Source organism: Haemaphysalis longicornis, unplaced genomic scaffold, assembly GCF_048455015.1.
Source record: "Haemaphysalis longicornis isolate Haplotype H1 unplaced genomic scaffold, Haemaphysalis longicornis Haplotype H1 scaffold_2, whole genome shotgun sequence".
Classification (NCBI taxonomy): Eukaryota; Metazoa; Arthropoda; class Arachnida; order Ixodida; family Ixodidae; genus Haemaphysalis; species Haemaphysalis longicornis.
In genome coordinates this window covers 52,323,381-52,339,732 of record NW_027526295.1, presented here as the reverse complement: position 1 = coordinate 52,339,732, position 16,352 = coordinate 52,323,381, and positions in this window count along the sequence as shown.

The following is a 16,352-nucleotide window of genomic DNA, read 5'->3' as shown; positions in this document are numbered from 1 at the left end:
CGGCGGTCCGCATGCAGCGTACTCCCGCAAGTGCGAAAAATTTCAATTGGAAAAAAAGATAATTAACATCAAGGTCACGGAGAACATCACCTTCCCAGAGGCGCGAAAGAGGTTCGCCTCTTTCCCCCTGGGGAGGTACGCCGACGCAGCTCGCCGGGGGGCGGAGCGGCGTCTGGTTTCCACAGGGACCCAGTTCAGCGAGTCTGACCTGGTCCCTCCCTTGCCCCCCCCTGGGTTGCCTCAGGCAGCCCAACCCGCCACCACGCCGCTTGCTAAGGCAGCAGCGGTTGTGGTGCAAACGTCTTCCGTCGGGACCGGTGCCGCTCCCGCCTGTCTCCCCGTCCTCCAGTGTGTTGGAGGGTACCGAGGTGATAGACACCACGGGCCCTGCACCGGTTCCCACCGCACCGCCCGTGCCACCTCTGGCGCTCCGGACGCCCTCGGCGGTGGCGGCTCAAACGAAGGGCTCCCGAGGGGGGGCCAAGTCCGGGGGGCCCGGTCCGTCGGGCACCCCTCGGACATCCGACGACGATATGGATGTCGGGCCGTTCCTGCCTGCAACGCAGCGCAAGGAACGCGTCCCGACGCCAAAGCCTCCCGACAAGCCTAAAAAGGCGAGAGTCACAGCCCCGAAAGACGACACATAAACAAACACACACACTCCAGTAGCTCTCACACTAAATAATGGCAAGAGAAAACATAATTCAATGGAACTGTAGAGGCCTTCTTAAAAATCTTGACGATGTATACGAAATACTGCATGCTAATCAGCCAAGTGTAATGTGTGTTCAGGAAACACATTTGAATTCCAAGCACACAAATTTCTTGAATAGTTACATGGTCTTCAGAAAGGACAGGGATGGCTGCACACACTCCTCTGGCGGTGTGGCCATAATCGTCCGGAAATCCTTAGCATGCCACCCTGTCACTTTAAACACTATCCTTGAGGCTTTAGCAATACGCTTAATAATATTTAATAGGTTGATAACGGTATGCTCCATATACATTCCTCCTGATGTTCCACTTTCGAGCTCTGACGTTGAGGCGCTGGTTGACCAGCTGCCCGAACCGTACATTCTAACAGGCGACCTTAATGCTCACAATTCTCTTTGGGGCTCCTCCAGAACGGATGCCCGAGGTCGCCTGTTGGAGAAGTTTCTTACATCCTCCGGAGCATGCCTTTTCAACAAAAAACAGCCAACATATCATAACTTAGGACACAATACATACTCTCATCTTGACTTGGCTATTGGTTCCGCAGTTCTCTTTCCATGTCTTGAGTGGGGTGTGGGCACGGACCCATATGGTAGTGACCATTTCCCCCCTTCATTAACGTATATAGGTATAGGCCCGAGCAGTCCATCTTCCCATAACAGGTTTAATGAATCAAAAGCAAACTGGAGTACATTCACGGAAACATCTAAACTACACCACACAACCATAAAACACCTACACGTGGAGGAAGCAGCCCAACTCGTCACGGCACACATACTCGACGCCGCCGAAAAGTTCATGCCCCAGGCCTCCAGTGCGTCCCGCAACCCAAGGAGGCCCTGGTGGAACGAGGACTAGGCGGGCGCGAGAGGCCCAGAACAAGGCGTGGGGTGTCCTTCGCCGGTACCCCACGCCAGATAATCTCATTTCCTTTAAACGGGCAAAGGCTCTTGGGAAGCGTGTGCGTCGTGAGGCGAAACGAGAGTTGGCGCGCCTTCCTCACTTCCATCAACTCATACACCGACACTCACAAAGTCTGGACACGGATACGCAAGCTAAAAGGACAACAGACACACAGCCTGCCCCTGGTTAGTACAACAGGGGACACACTCGAAGACCAGGCCAACACGCTTGCACAACACTTTGAACACGTGTCCAGCTCAGCACACTACACAAACACTTTCATGAAACACAACACATCTACAGAAAAAAAGCCCTTACACGACAAAGACAAATCAAAAACTTCTTACAACTCTGAATTCACTCTCTATGAGTTGAGGGCTGCCCTGAGCACGTCCAAACCTTCAACTCCAGGCGCAGATAAGATTACATACACCATGATACAACACCTACACCCAGACACTCTTGAAACACTCCTACATCTATACAACAACATATGGCTTTCGGGGCACATTCCTCGCTCTTGGAGAGAGGCCATAGTAGTGGCTATCCTAAAGGAAGGGAAGGACCCTTCCTCTCCCGCCAGTTATCGTCCCATTGCCCTGACAAGCTGCCTGTGTAAGCTCTTTGAGAAGATGATAAACAGGAGACTCGTGTACTTCTTAGAGTACAATGGTCTTCTCGAGAGCTGCCAGGCAGGCTTCAGGGCGGGGCGATCTACCAACGATCAACTCGTTGCATTAGAGGCGTATATAAAAGATGCTTTCCTCCATAAGCAGTACTGTATGACAGTATTCTTTGATCTAGAAAAAGTGTAAGATACCGCGTGGCGGTATGGCATCCTAAGCGACCTCAAGTCCTTCGGTGTGGCAGGTAACATGATGAACACACTTGCCAGCTACTTGTCTCAAAGAACCTTTCGTGTGCGAGTTGGAACTGCACTCTCTAGGGTTCATGTGCAGGAAAATGGAGTGGCGCAAGGTGGAGTTTTAAGTTGCACCCTTTTTATTGTAAAAATGAATTCCCCTAGGAAGGCGCTGCCACCGTCGATTTCCTGTTCAGTCTATGTAGACGACGTTCAGCTCTCCTTTAAATCCTGTAACTTGTCTCTCTGTGAGCGCCAGGTACAGCTTGGTGTTAACAAGCTAGCTGGTTGGGCAGATAGCAACGGTTTTAAATTTAATCTAGGGAAGTGGTCTTGTGTCTTGTTTTCCAAGAGGCGTGGCATCCGACCGGATGCAGACATTCAACTCCACGGTGTCTCGATTCCTGTAAACAAGGAACACAAGTTTTTAGGTATAATCTTTGACGAAAAGCTCACATTCATTCCACACATAAAATAACTAAAACATAAATGCTTAAAAACAATGAATATCCTGAAGGTTCTCTCGCACATCTCTTTTGGTGCTGACAAACAGCTTCTGTTGCGAGTTTTTACCAGCTTGATAGGCTCACGATTGGACTATGGCAGCGTTGTCTATGGGTCAGCCACTAAAACATCCCTCAGAATGCTGGACCCTGTGCTTCATCTAGGGCTCCACTTGTCCTGTGGCGCCTTTCGGACTAGTCCAGTCGAAAGCCTCTATGTAGAGTGTAACAAATGGAACCTACAACGTCAGCGAGCATACACAGACCTCCTTTATGCTTTTAAAATTTCATCCATGCCTCACCATCCTTTTAAATCAGTTTTTCATGATACCTTCATGACTGAACTTCTTTTAAATCGCCCCGCACGGGGCACCTTGAGCAATCTTGGTGACGGTACTGGTGATACCGCGGACCCCGAGCCCCCAAACAGACGCTGGATCCAACCGTGGCAATGTGTTTATAGGTGGAGGGTTAGAAACCACGAACGGTGGCCGTCGGAGCCCAGGTCAAGCTCCGGCGGATGGGCTCCCTGTCTGTTCACCAGGCAGGGAGCTCCGGGACCTCCTCAGCTATCAGGGTAAGGTTGTGGAAGAAAGTACCCCCGTCCCCTGCTTTCCAATGTATCATATGGCATTTTCACACCCCCCCTCCAAACGTGATCGGTCCCTGAAAAGGGGCCGCATCGAAGTATCTTTTCCTCCTTTGTCTTCGATCTCCATTCGAAAGCCCGATAATTTCTCGCGCTTCCTGGTAATGGAATCCCTGAATAAATCAAACCCCATCACTTCCCAGTCTGTCTTTATCATCTCCAAGTTCCTTGAAAGCCTTGTAGGCAAATCGTACAAAGCTAAAAAGCTCACAACAGGAGAAGTCCTAATTGAAGTTCAAAACAAGCAACAATCTTGTAACCTCTTGAAGCAAACGCGCATGGTCGATGTCGACATCAAGATCACGCCCCATCGCAGTCTTAATAGCTGCCAGGGCGTGATCTCTGATAGAGATCTAATAAATGAGACTGAAGCAGATCTGCTGGAAGGGCTTAGCGATCAGGGCGTAACAGCTGTGCGGCGAATCACGATATGCCGAAATGACCAAATAATACCTACTAAACACATAATCTTGACATTTGACCGCTCAACACTTCCCGAATCGGTCAGCGCAGGTTTCCTGAGATGTCCGGTCCGACCCTACGTGCCGAACCCACGCCGCTGCTACAAGTGTCAGCAGTTTGGACATGGCACTAATGCTTGTCGTGGTGGACTAACATGCGCCAAGTGTGCACAACATGATCACGCATCTGACAACTGCCCATCACAAACCCTCATCTGTGCTAACTGCAAGGGACCCCACGGGGCCTACTCTAGAACATGTGAGAAATTCAAACAGGAGAAGGAGATCATCAAGGTAAAAGTGACTGAGAATCTTACCTTCCCAGAGGCGCGAAAGAGGTTCGCCTCTTTCCCCCTGCGGAGGTATGCTGACGCAGCTCGCCGGGGGGCGGAGCGGCGTCTGGTTTCGGCGGGGACCCAGTACCGCGAGTCGGACTTGGTCCCGCCTCCGCCCCCCCCAGGGTTGCCTCTGGCAGCCCAGCCCGCCTCCACGCCGCTCGCTGAGCCAGCAGCGGTTGTGGTGGCAACCTCTTCCGTCGGGACCGGTGCTGCTCCCGTCCGTGCCTCCCCATCGTCCAGTGCGTTGGAGGGTGCCATGGACACCACGGGCCCCGGACCGGCTCCCACCACCACCGCACCGCCCGTGCCACTTCTGGTGCCCCCGACACCAGCGGCGGTGGCGGGTCAAACGAAGGGCCCCCGAAGGGGGGCCAAGTCCGGGGGGCCCGGTTCGACGGGCACACCCGGGACATCGGACGACGAGATGGACGTCGTGCCGTTCTTGCCTGCAACGCAGCGCAAGGAGCGGCCTCCGTCGTCCAAGCGTACAGATAGGCCGCCCAAAAAGCCCAATCCAAGAGTCACAGCCCCGAAAGACGACACATAAACATACACACTCCAGTAGCTCTCACACTAAATAATGGGAAGAGAAAATATTGTTCAATGGAACTGCAGAGGCCTTATGAATAATCTTGACGACATGTATGAGATTCTGCATACCAATCAGCCAAGTGTAATGTGTGTTCAGGAAACACATTTGAATTCTAAACACAAATTTCTTGAATTGTTACCTGGTATACAGGAAAGACAGGGATGGCTGCACACACTCTTCTGGGGGTGTGGCCATAATCGCCCGGAAATCTTTAGCATGCCACCCTGTCACTCTGAACACTATCCTTGAGGCTGTAGCAATACGCTTGATAATATTTAATAGGTTGATAACGGTATGCTCCATATACATTCCTCCTGATGTTTCACTTTTAAGCTCTGACTTCGAGGCGCTGGTTGACCAGCTGCCCGAACCATACATCCTGACAGGCGACCTTAATGCTCACAACACTCTTTGGGGCTCTTCTCGCACGGATGCCCGAGGTCGCCTTATAGAGAAATTCCTTACATCTTCAGGAGCATGCCTTTTCAACAATAAACAGCCTACATATCATGACATAGGACACAACACATACTCATGTCTTGACTTGTCTATTGGCTCCGCAGTTCTCTTTCCTCTTCTCGAGTGGGGTGTGGGAACTGACCCATACGGTAGTGACCACTTCCCCACCTCACTTACATACATAGGTAAAGGCCCATGCAGTCCATCTTCCCATATTAGGTTCAATGAAGCACGAGCTAACTGGAATACATTTACAGAGACATCCAAACTACACCACACATCCATAGGACACCTACACGTAGATGAAGCCGCACAACTCCTCACGGCGCACATCCTCGACGCCGCCGAAAGGTCCATTCTTCACGCCTCTGGTGCCCCGCGCAACCAGCGGAGGCCGTGGTGGAATGAGGACTGTAGGCGGGCGCGAGAGGCCCAGAACAAGGCGTGGGGTATCCTCCGTCGGGAAACCTCCTCTTGTTCAAACGGGCCAAGGCGTTAGGAAAACGTGTGCGCCGTGGGGCAAAACGAGAGAGTTGGCGTACATTCATAACATCAATAAACTCTTACACAGACACAAGGAAAGTATGGACACGAATACGTAAACTCAAGGGACAACAAACACACAGCCTGCCTCTGGTCAGCACTACAGGGGACACACTCGAAGACCAGGCTGACACACTCGCACAACACTTCCAACACGTGTCCAGTTCAGCACACTACACAAACACTTTCCTGAAACATAAAGCCTGTTGTGAAAAGAAGTCCCTACGCGACAGCAACAAATCACAGACTTCTTACAACTCCCTGTTTTCACTACATGAGCTGAGGGCTGCTCTAAGCACGTGTAAACCCTCAGCTCCAGGCCCAGACAACATCACATACACAATGATACAACACCTGCACGCAGACACACTTCTAACACTCTTACACCTCTATAACAAGATCTGGCTTTCGGGGCACATTCCAAACTCTTGGAAGGAGGCTATAGTTGTAGCTTTCCTGAAGGAGGGAAAGGACCCGTCGTCCCCCTCAAGCTACCGTCCTATAGCCCTGACGAGCTGCCTGTGCAAGCTCTTCGAGAAGATGGTAAATCGCAGGCTCGTGTACTTCCTCGAGTACAACGGTCTTCTCGAGAGCTGCCAGGCAGGCTTTAGGGTGGGGCGATCGACGAACGATCAACTGGTAGCTCTTGACTCGTACATCAAGGATGCCTTCGCGCATAAGCAGTATTGTTTAACTGTCTTCTTCGACCTTGAAAAGGCATACGACGCCGCTTGGCGTTATGGGATCCTTAGGGACCTCAAGTCATTCGGTGTATCGGGTAACATGTTAAACACTCTTGTTAGTTACTTGTCAGACAGAACGTTTCGAGTAAGAGTTGGTTGTGCACTCTCAAACGTTTACGTGCAAGAAAATGGCGTGCCACAGGGTGGCGTGTTGAGCTGCACTCTCTTCATAGTAAAAATGAACTCTCTTGGTAAGGCACTGCCACCGACAATCTCTTATTCCATGTATGTAGATGACGTGCAGATATCCTATAAATCATGCAATCTGTCAATCTGCGAACGTCAAGTCCAGCTTGGTGTAAAGAAACTTGCCGGCTGGGCAGACAAGAATGGTTTTAAATTAAATCCTGTAAAAAGCTCCTGCATTGTGTTCTCCAGGAAGCGCGGGGTCCATATGGACCCAGACATTACTCTTAATGGCGTGTCGCTTCCTGTGAACAAGGAGCACAAGTTCTTAGGTGTTGTGTTTGACCAGAAACTCACATTCATTCCACACATCAAGGAACTTAAACATAAATGTCTGAAAACAATGAATATACTTAAGGTTCTCTCCCATCAATCTTATGGTTCCGACAAAGAACTCCTACTACGGCTCTATATTGCTTTGGTTGGGTCTCGTTTAGACTATGGCAGTGTGGTATATGGGTCGGCGACTAAAACAGCGTTGCGAATTCTTGACCCAGTGCTACACTTGGGGCTTCGTCTCGCCTCGGGTGCTTTTCGCACTAGCCCTGTCGAGAGTCTGTATGTCGAGTGTGATAAGTGGAGCCTTGAGAACCAACGAACGTACATGGACTTGCTATATGCTTTTAAAATTTCATCACTGAATAATCATCCTTTTTATCCTGTCTTTAACGATACATCAACATCTCTGCTCTTTGCAAATCGCCCATCCGTTCCTCTGCCCTTTTCACTTCGAGTGAGAGAGCGAGCCTCGGATCTAAGTGCTTCGTTTTTAGATGTGTACAGGTCACCCTTTTCTAACAGTTTACCGCCTTGGCAGGTTCGCCCGGTGTCGTGCGACCTTTCTTTTATGAGACTTGACAAAAATCGTGTACCACGAGCTGCAATACTGCAGCACTTTCTGTCTTTGCAGTTTAAATACAGATGTGCAGAATTTTATAGTGACGCTTCTAAATCCTCCAGTATGGTGTCGTGCGCTGCTCATGGTCCTAATGTCAATGCAGCCAGAACCATGAGCGTGCACACATCAATTTTTTCAGCAGAAGCGTATGGGATTTTACTGATTGTACGACACATTCTTGAAACTCAAATTCCTAATTCCATCATCTATACAGATTCATTGAGTGTTGTTCGTGCACTGTCATCGCACAAGCCCCCCAAAAACCACATAGTTAATCTTGTATTCAGCACTATCATGTCCGTGTATGCACAAAAGCATGAGCTGGTCCTCTGCTGGGTCCCAGGACATGCAGGGATCGCTGGGAACGAGTTGGCAGACGAGAGGGCCGGTGCTGCTGCACTCAGGAACACTGTGGACATTACAACGGTACCCTACACAGACCTCAAGCCACACATAAGACAACACCTGCGCAGAACATGGCAAACACACTGGGACGAACAGACAGACAACAAACTACATGTAATAAAGCCACACTTGGGACGGTACACATCTGACTCACACAACAGACACACTGAAGTCGCCTTGGGTAGGCTGCGGATAGGGCACACCCATGCGACGCACTAGTATCTGCTGACGGTATCTTCTAGACCCCAGTGCAGCAGGTGCGGAGAGGCCCTATCCGTAGTGCACATACTAATCACATGCAAGGCACTTCACACAACACGACACAAACACTTCAGAGAACTCTACAGACAACATATTCCCCTACATCCATCGTTTTTCCTAGGTGATGATGCCATTGTTTCCGTGAAACGTGTGTTTGAGTATTTGTCCGACGTCAAGTTTTTAAACCTCATTTCCTATCACGCATCATCAAACCTGGCCCTATACACCAGCCATGCTCATTGTCGTGTTGTGATTTTACTTTTGTTTTTGCTGATTTTACTTAGTGTTTAAGGTTCCACCCCTATCTCGACTATTGTTTTGGCGCTCTTTGCCCCAGTTGGCCTTGCGCCATAAACATCCAACGATCATCATCATCATCCTTTTAAATCGACCATCGTTCTCTGCGCCCTTCTCTTACAAAGTTAGAGAGGAAGCGTCAGAGCTTGCTGTGTCCTTTTTAAATACCATCCAAAGTTCTGTAACAGATTTCATAGCACCATGGCATCTCCGCCCTGTCTCATGCGACACATCATTCACACATGTAGATAAAAACCGAGCTCCCACATGTGCAATTCTGCAGCACTTCTTGTGTTTGGAGCAGAAGTACCAATGTTCTGAATTTTATACGGACGCCTCTAAAACTTCCGCCTCGGTGTCCTGCGCGGCGCATGAGACCGGCCTTAGTGTCACTAGAACTCTTAACAGTAATACAAGTATCTTTACGGCAGAGGCTTATAGTGTTCTTCTGGTTGTTAATCATATCCTTCAAAGCCACATCCCACAATCCATTATATATACAGATTCTCTCAGTGTTGTGCGGGCGTTGTCTTCAACAAAGTATTCCAAAAATCACGTTATATATTTAATAGTCAAGGGTATTATGTCTGTGTATGTCCACAAATTTGAACTAGTCCTTTGCTGGGTCCCTGGCCACTGTGGTATAGCCGGGAACGAAGCAGCGGATCGAATGGCTGGTGCTGCTACACTCTCGAATGCAGTAGACATAACCACATTACCCTACACTGACGTGAAACCACACATCAGACAACAACTTCGCAAAACATGGCAAACACACTGGAGTGAACAGACAGACAACAAGTTACACGTAATAAAACCACACTTGGGACCATACACCACCGACACACGCAATAGATACACTGAAGTCGCCTTGGCCAGATTACGGATAGGGCACACTCATGCAACACACTCGCACCTTCTCACTGGGTCTCCAAGACCTCTGTGCAGCAGGTGCGGAGAGGCCCTATCTGTGATGCACATCCTCATACAATGTAAGGCACTCGACACTACACGACGCAAACACTTCCCTCAACTACACACACGACATATTCCACCACACCCGTCATACTTCTTAGGAGACGAAGCCCTGTTTTCAATCAAACGCGTTTTCGAGTTTCTCACTGACGTAAAATTTTTACATCTCATTTCTTATCATGCATGTTGACAACCTGGTCCTTTACACCAGTCATCTTCATTACGTTGTGTTTTACTTTGTTTATTTTTACTAAAGTGTTCTTTTACTTCCATGTCACTTTCATGTAATCACTCTTGTTTGGCGCTCTTTGCCCTTAGTCGGCTTTGCGCCATTAAACTCTAAACATCATCATCAACCTTCCATGTGTCTTCTAGGCGACTTCATGGAAGGGCAGTGGCATAGGGTACCAGCAGCCAGATCTCATTGCAGTGTCCTGCCCAACGTCTACACCTGTCATTAGCGATTGTCCCAACTACGACGTGTCTATCAAACCACTGAAGATTTGACCCTTGCTCAAGCTTTATATTCATGATGATTCTCCCTTGACGATGTTGACTAGCTGTAGTGCACTGCCACTACCTTGTCAACTAGGGACAACTGCATTGCCCCAACTCTTCCGAGCCTTACCTTTTCCTTCACCACAATGGGTGCACCCAAATCTCAGAAGGCCTCACCTTTCTATCGTTACATGCGCTTAGGTATATAGCCCAATTACTTTTCTATTCCCCATTCCCAAGTTTGCACCTTGCACCTCCATATTGTTTCTAAAAAAACATTCACTTCTCAAAATTTTCTGTAATCGTAATTTTTTGTGGCATTATGATTTGAAAAGATGTGTTTAAGCTTGGAATTAACTTTAAAAATGTGAAGAAAAAACTGCTATGAAGGGCAGCTCTGCCTTAAATTCCTGACGGACACCAAACAAAAACGAGCAGTAGGTTTGCATTACCTATGCATAGTTACTCACAAGCGTTACCCAGTGCATCATCATTATCATTGTCGTTCTTGTCATTGTCTGAAGCCATTGTGCAGTCACAGAGAAAGTCGGACTCACTCTCGGAGACAAATTCGAGGTGTCAAGCAGACGTTGCTGCCCGAAGTACTGCAAAAATGCTGCTTTTTTTCTAAAGACAATGCCACCACCATCATTCCTCATGTTTGACACCATTTTTGTTACATTTGCCAAACAGGTTTTTTCCAAAGTTCTGAAGGGCCCTTGGTACTAGAACTGATTACTGACTGTAAAACCACCTTTGGTGCTGAGAAACACAGCATTGGCCGCAACGAGTGAGGCTCTCGATTAACTTTCATGACTTCTTTAAAAGGTATTCCTTATAACTGCTTCTAGTGACAGCTGCAAGATTAAGGCAGGTTAGGTGACATGTGCTGCATCACTGTGGGAAAATTTCTTGAGGCCCAACCCATGTTGGTTACAGAGCAGCGCCTCAGAGAATTCATTCACAGTGTGTCGTCAGTTTCTGCAGCTGAGACTCCGCGTTTATGAGAACTGTATTAACCACTGCACCTTACACCACTCAGGGAGCCTGCCCTGAGTTACACAGAGCACCATGTCGCCTACGGGGTCCAGTTCTGCAACTGCCTTGCCACGGTGGAGCTGGTGAAGGGGGTAGAGCTGTTCCAGGATCTGGTCCACTGCGCCACGTCGCCAATGTCAAGCTGGACCAGAGGCTACTGCAGCTGAAGGCGGCAGTGTGGAAAGTTGGGAAAAGTGCTCCAAGTCCCATTGCTGAATGAATGGCCTACCAGCACACCGCGCTGCCTGCAGATGCCATGCCATACTGGCTGAGAGGCAGGGATGAGCTGGATCGCGCATTGGCTCGGAGGTTTACCCACACGTCGCAAGCTCTGGGGTACCTTCCAAGCTGTCCAGAGGCCTCAAAGCAACTGAAACCCACTGGAAGTGATGTGGTTGGCCCCAGTCATTTTGGCCGGTTTGGGAGCAGCAATAAGTCTGTTTTGGAAAGAAAAAATACAGGAGTTGTAGCAGCCAAAGATTATTTTGAAGCAATAAAAACAACCCACAGTAACATTATATATACAGTCCAACCCACTTATAACATCATTGGACATAACAATGAAGTCAAGGCACCATCAACTTCGCTATATGTTGTATGGTAAAATACACCGCTTATAATTACGCTTATTCTTATTATTGTTTATAACAAGTGAGCGTGACTTTGGAGATATGTGAAACATCATGAGTGCAGTGTGTGTGTGACCAGGCTGTCATCCATTTTGCCCAGCATTTCGATGTTGCGATGCCGGATTTTAGCCTGCCGAGTCGAGCAGTGCTTTCACATTTATAGGGCACAGCAATGGAACACCAGAGATCAGGGCCTGAATTCTCAAAAATTATGGCTGTAGTTTTTAAGTAATGGGGCATTAATGTGCACGTCTTCCTTGGTAGGGAATTCTGTGGAGGAGCAGGAGAATGAGGGTGCATTGTTCTGCCCGTCGTTTTAAGGTCGAGTAGACGTGCACAGTACCAAGACGTACCATACGATTTGTACAATCTTCCACTCCTCCGCGGGACTACCAACCAAGGCACACATGCGTTTGTGCACCAATACCGCATCACTTCAAAATGACGACCATTATTTTAGAGAATCTGCTCAGTTGAGCCACAGTCAGAGGCAGATAGCTGCTTAACATAAATGCACCAATTGAAAAAATCTCTCTTATTACCCTCTCAAAGACCAGGGGGCACTGAACTCGGGCAACTGCAGCGTACAGACAATCGAACTAAGATGGTCACTCGTTGCCCATAGCTTCTTCTCCCGCACCACATTCCTCTATTCCTTCAATAAAAGTATTCAACACCCTGTCTGTATGTCTAATCTTTGCCCCTAGAAATATATAGCTGCCCTTTATTTCTAACGTCCCAGCTAAAGTGATGGTCACCATGATTCAATGAGGAACTGAAGCCTGTTTTGAGCAGCTGTGCGGTCCCTCCAGTTGTTTATAACGCACACCACACTTTTTCAGCATGCAAGGTTGAGATAAATGGATGCCCCAAAGACGAAATTTCACCTCTGCTGAAAAATCTCACCTCAAAGATATTTTTTAAAACACTCAGTAGCTTCTTCTGAAATAATTAATTCAGAGCGCCGAATTTGGTGTTTTTCATAAAACCAGCCACAACGATGGCCCTCGTGCCTTCGCTGAAGCAAACGTCGACAGGGACAGCCTGCATATGGAGAAAATTAAACCATGGCGAAGAGGAGCAGCCTAATGATTTTATATATAGCCTTTAACAGGAAATGAAAATCTGTAAAGGGAAAAAAATATGAGGGCCCATACGCAAAATGTTGAGCTAAACCACTTAAGCTGTCCAAACAACAGGGTCACAAACACCGATCTTTCACCTAAAATGTTCATGCATGCAGGGCAACAATAAGAGTATTTAATGGAAGAGAATGAGCAGATCAACAAGTGGAAAAGCTCTGGCAAGTTGATCTTTGTGTCGGTAGGTGGGAGGGGCAAAAAAGTAAACTTTCTAAAGGTACAGCAGACATGCCCGCAAAATTTCTTAAGGATATGTCAGACATACCCAGCTTTCTCGCTTCAAATTCCGACCTCTCAGGAATCTAGCAAAACCACTCCAAGAAAGTTATATTTGGCATAAAGCAAGAAGTCAACGTGAAGATGAAAACAGTAAAGTAATTTTCCAGGATTCTGAATATTTTTTGCGTAATTCGCTGTCAAATCTTACTCCCCATGCATTTCTGTGGGATAGTTTCCATCGTTCAGGAACCTAGTCGCGCAACTTGCAAGACTTGAAAGTGTGCACAAAGCAAGTCCCCCCCCACCTCCCCAATATAAGCTGCGCAAAAATTTAACATTTCGCTAAATAACTACAGAGTAATCACTGTTGAAAGGATTGCCATGACCGGGAAAGCTGCACGGAAAATTTTTAAAGGTAGTTTAGAGCACTAGGTTGAACTCGGGTGGATTCAAATTTTCACAAGTTTTTTTTAGTGTGTGCATGCATGCCCATGGATAGCGTTTTGTAAGAGGTATACTTAATGCCCGCTTTACAATTCACGTAGTGAGAGCAGTCGGTCTTGATATTTACACAACTAGCCAAACCACTATTGCTCACTGAAGCTAAGGCTGACGCAGCCATCGCAAGAGTTACGTCCAACCATCTGTTTTTATTATTAACAGGGGCTCAGGCTAGTCAGTGAATGGAAGCGGTTTGGCCAGTTGGGTAAAATCATGGCAGACAGCTCTTGCTTTGTATTGTGAAATGGGCTTAGGGTAGCAGCTTGGAGTTCCACCCGGATTAAGCCAGAGTTAGTCCAATCATCAGTAATAACAATGATTAATAATTAATAGGAACTCTGGCTAGTCAGTGAGGAGACGCATTTTGGCAGTTTGAGTGGATATCAAGAAAAACTGTTGCGGCAGTTAGTTTGGAGTTCTGTTTGGACTGGGCTAGAGTCAGTCCAATCATTTTTGCAGTTGAACCTCATTATAATGAACACTGATATAGCAAATTATCAGCTATAACGAACTAAATTCAAACTTTGGTTGGTCACGCATCATTTTCGTGCCAGAAAGTGGAACTGCAAGAAGTGACAACTGGGCTAGTTGGTAGTGCATATGGGACATCTTGAAGGTAGCGCACTTAAACATGGACACTAGGGAAAGGATTGACAAACCACAGCGCTGTGGTTTGTCAATTCTTTCCCTAGTGTCCGTGTTTAAGTGCGCTACCTTCAAGATGAACTGCAAGAGCTGCACGCGATATCGGCTGTAATGAAGAAAAAACTCCCGACGCTCAAAACTGTAGAAGTAGAAAAGGCCCTTTTGTGCGTGGTGACTGCGGAAACCTTTATCCTGTTCGGTGCTATGAAAAGATCACGCCCTTCTTCAAATAAATAATAATGCAGGCCTGTTCTGTCAAATGATCTTTGCCCTGTTGTAATTTTCTGTTCTCATGTTTGGGTCGATTTAGTTTGAAATGCCACAAGAAGACAGCTAAGGATTAACTCGTTTACAGTAAGTTCAAAGCCTAGAATAATACGTTTTTGTGGGTAGGATTTTTCCACTAGTCCGATTACCGATTCGATAGAGCCACGTTTTACCTCTACCATTACAACGCCAATCGGGTACAATAATCTAATTTACTGCCACGAAACTACTTTGTTTTAATGAGGTTAGACTGTAATTATTAGTATTGAATAGTGATTAGTAGTGATTGTGCCTTGTCAGTGCGCCGAAAGAGCTTGGCCGCTGGAGTAAAAGCAAGAAAGACTGCTCCCACCATAAGTTGCATTTCCCCTAGACATAACTTTACTGGCAGCTGGCGTTCTGTCTGGACAGAACTGTATGGAAAGCATCGAACTGTACAAGATGATCACGTGGTATTAGAACAATTATGATAAGGCCGGTGTCTCAAATGGCTTAAAGCTCCTGGATCAGCTCGCTAAGGTGGCAAAAAATTAGTGGTTGATAATCGAAGAGGTCCAGAGAAGTCCAGTGCGCAAACACAGATTTAAAAAAAAATTGCTGATACATACGCCGTATCGGTAAGAAATTGTACGGGTACGTCCGAGTACCTTTAGATACACAAAAAAGGAGTGATATTAGAGGACGGTAATCAGTACAAACGGCATTCAGTGCTGTGCTCAGCCCACAGGTACAGTTTTGAGAGGAGAGGGGAAGGGCACTTGTCTAGGGTCCCATTCTGCAGAGCTATCAAAAAGTCTGTTTCTACGCAATGATCTCCAGTTATAGACCTTATGCAAAAATTGGCGCCCTCTTGCGAGTACTGCGTGCGCTTCCGCCTTGTTGGGGGATTCCCGGGTCTCCGGATACCACTGTGTACATGACAGCCCGGGGTTACCGACGCGCACGTCGGCATTTATCGTTATCCAAGATGCCAAGATACTGCCGTGTAACTTTCTGTGCACAAAGATGATACGAGGATGACCACGGAAATAGCATACACATTTTTTTTATTTCTCAACGGAAGCATGACTCGAGCACTGCGTGAAGTCGCTTGCGGGTGTCGACCTCCCTTCGCGCAGTAACATTATAGCTAGATCGCATGCATAGTCACTAAACGATTAATATGTGCAGGACTAAAAAGGTCCCAAAGTGAGCTGTTTTCCAGCCCTGTATTTGCCGCCGAGCACTCCTGCCTGCTGGTAGTTAAGGCGCACTGCATTGGTCAGCTCGTACTTTATCGTGTGAAATGAGTTTTGAGTCTGCCGTTCGTGCTTTGCGCTCCAGCGTTTTCTTTTTATTCTGCACGTTCAGTAGGCTTTTATGGAAGTACGATGCATTATTTGGTTTGCCAAACGTTATAGGAAATAAGGAATCTGCGAGAGTTGCAATCTTCACGTAGCGCCATGAGTAGTGCAAGTAACGTAGGTAGTAATCAGGCGCGTTGCCAGGATTTTTTTCGTGGGGGGGGGGCTACGGTTGAACCACCCGCTCGGGAGTTTATAAAGCGCGTTTCAGGTCTCTTATGCTAGTGACGTTGATTATTGTGGTTTTATTTTGCCGTGCGCAGTGTTAAGCTCAAATTTTA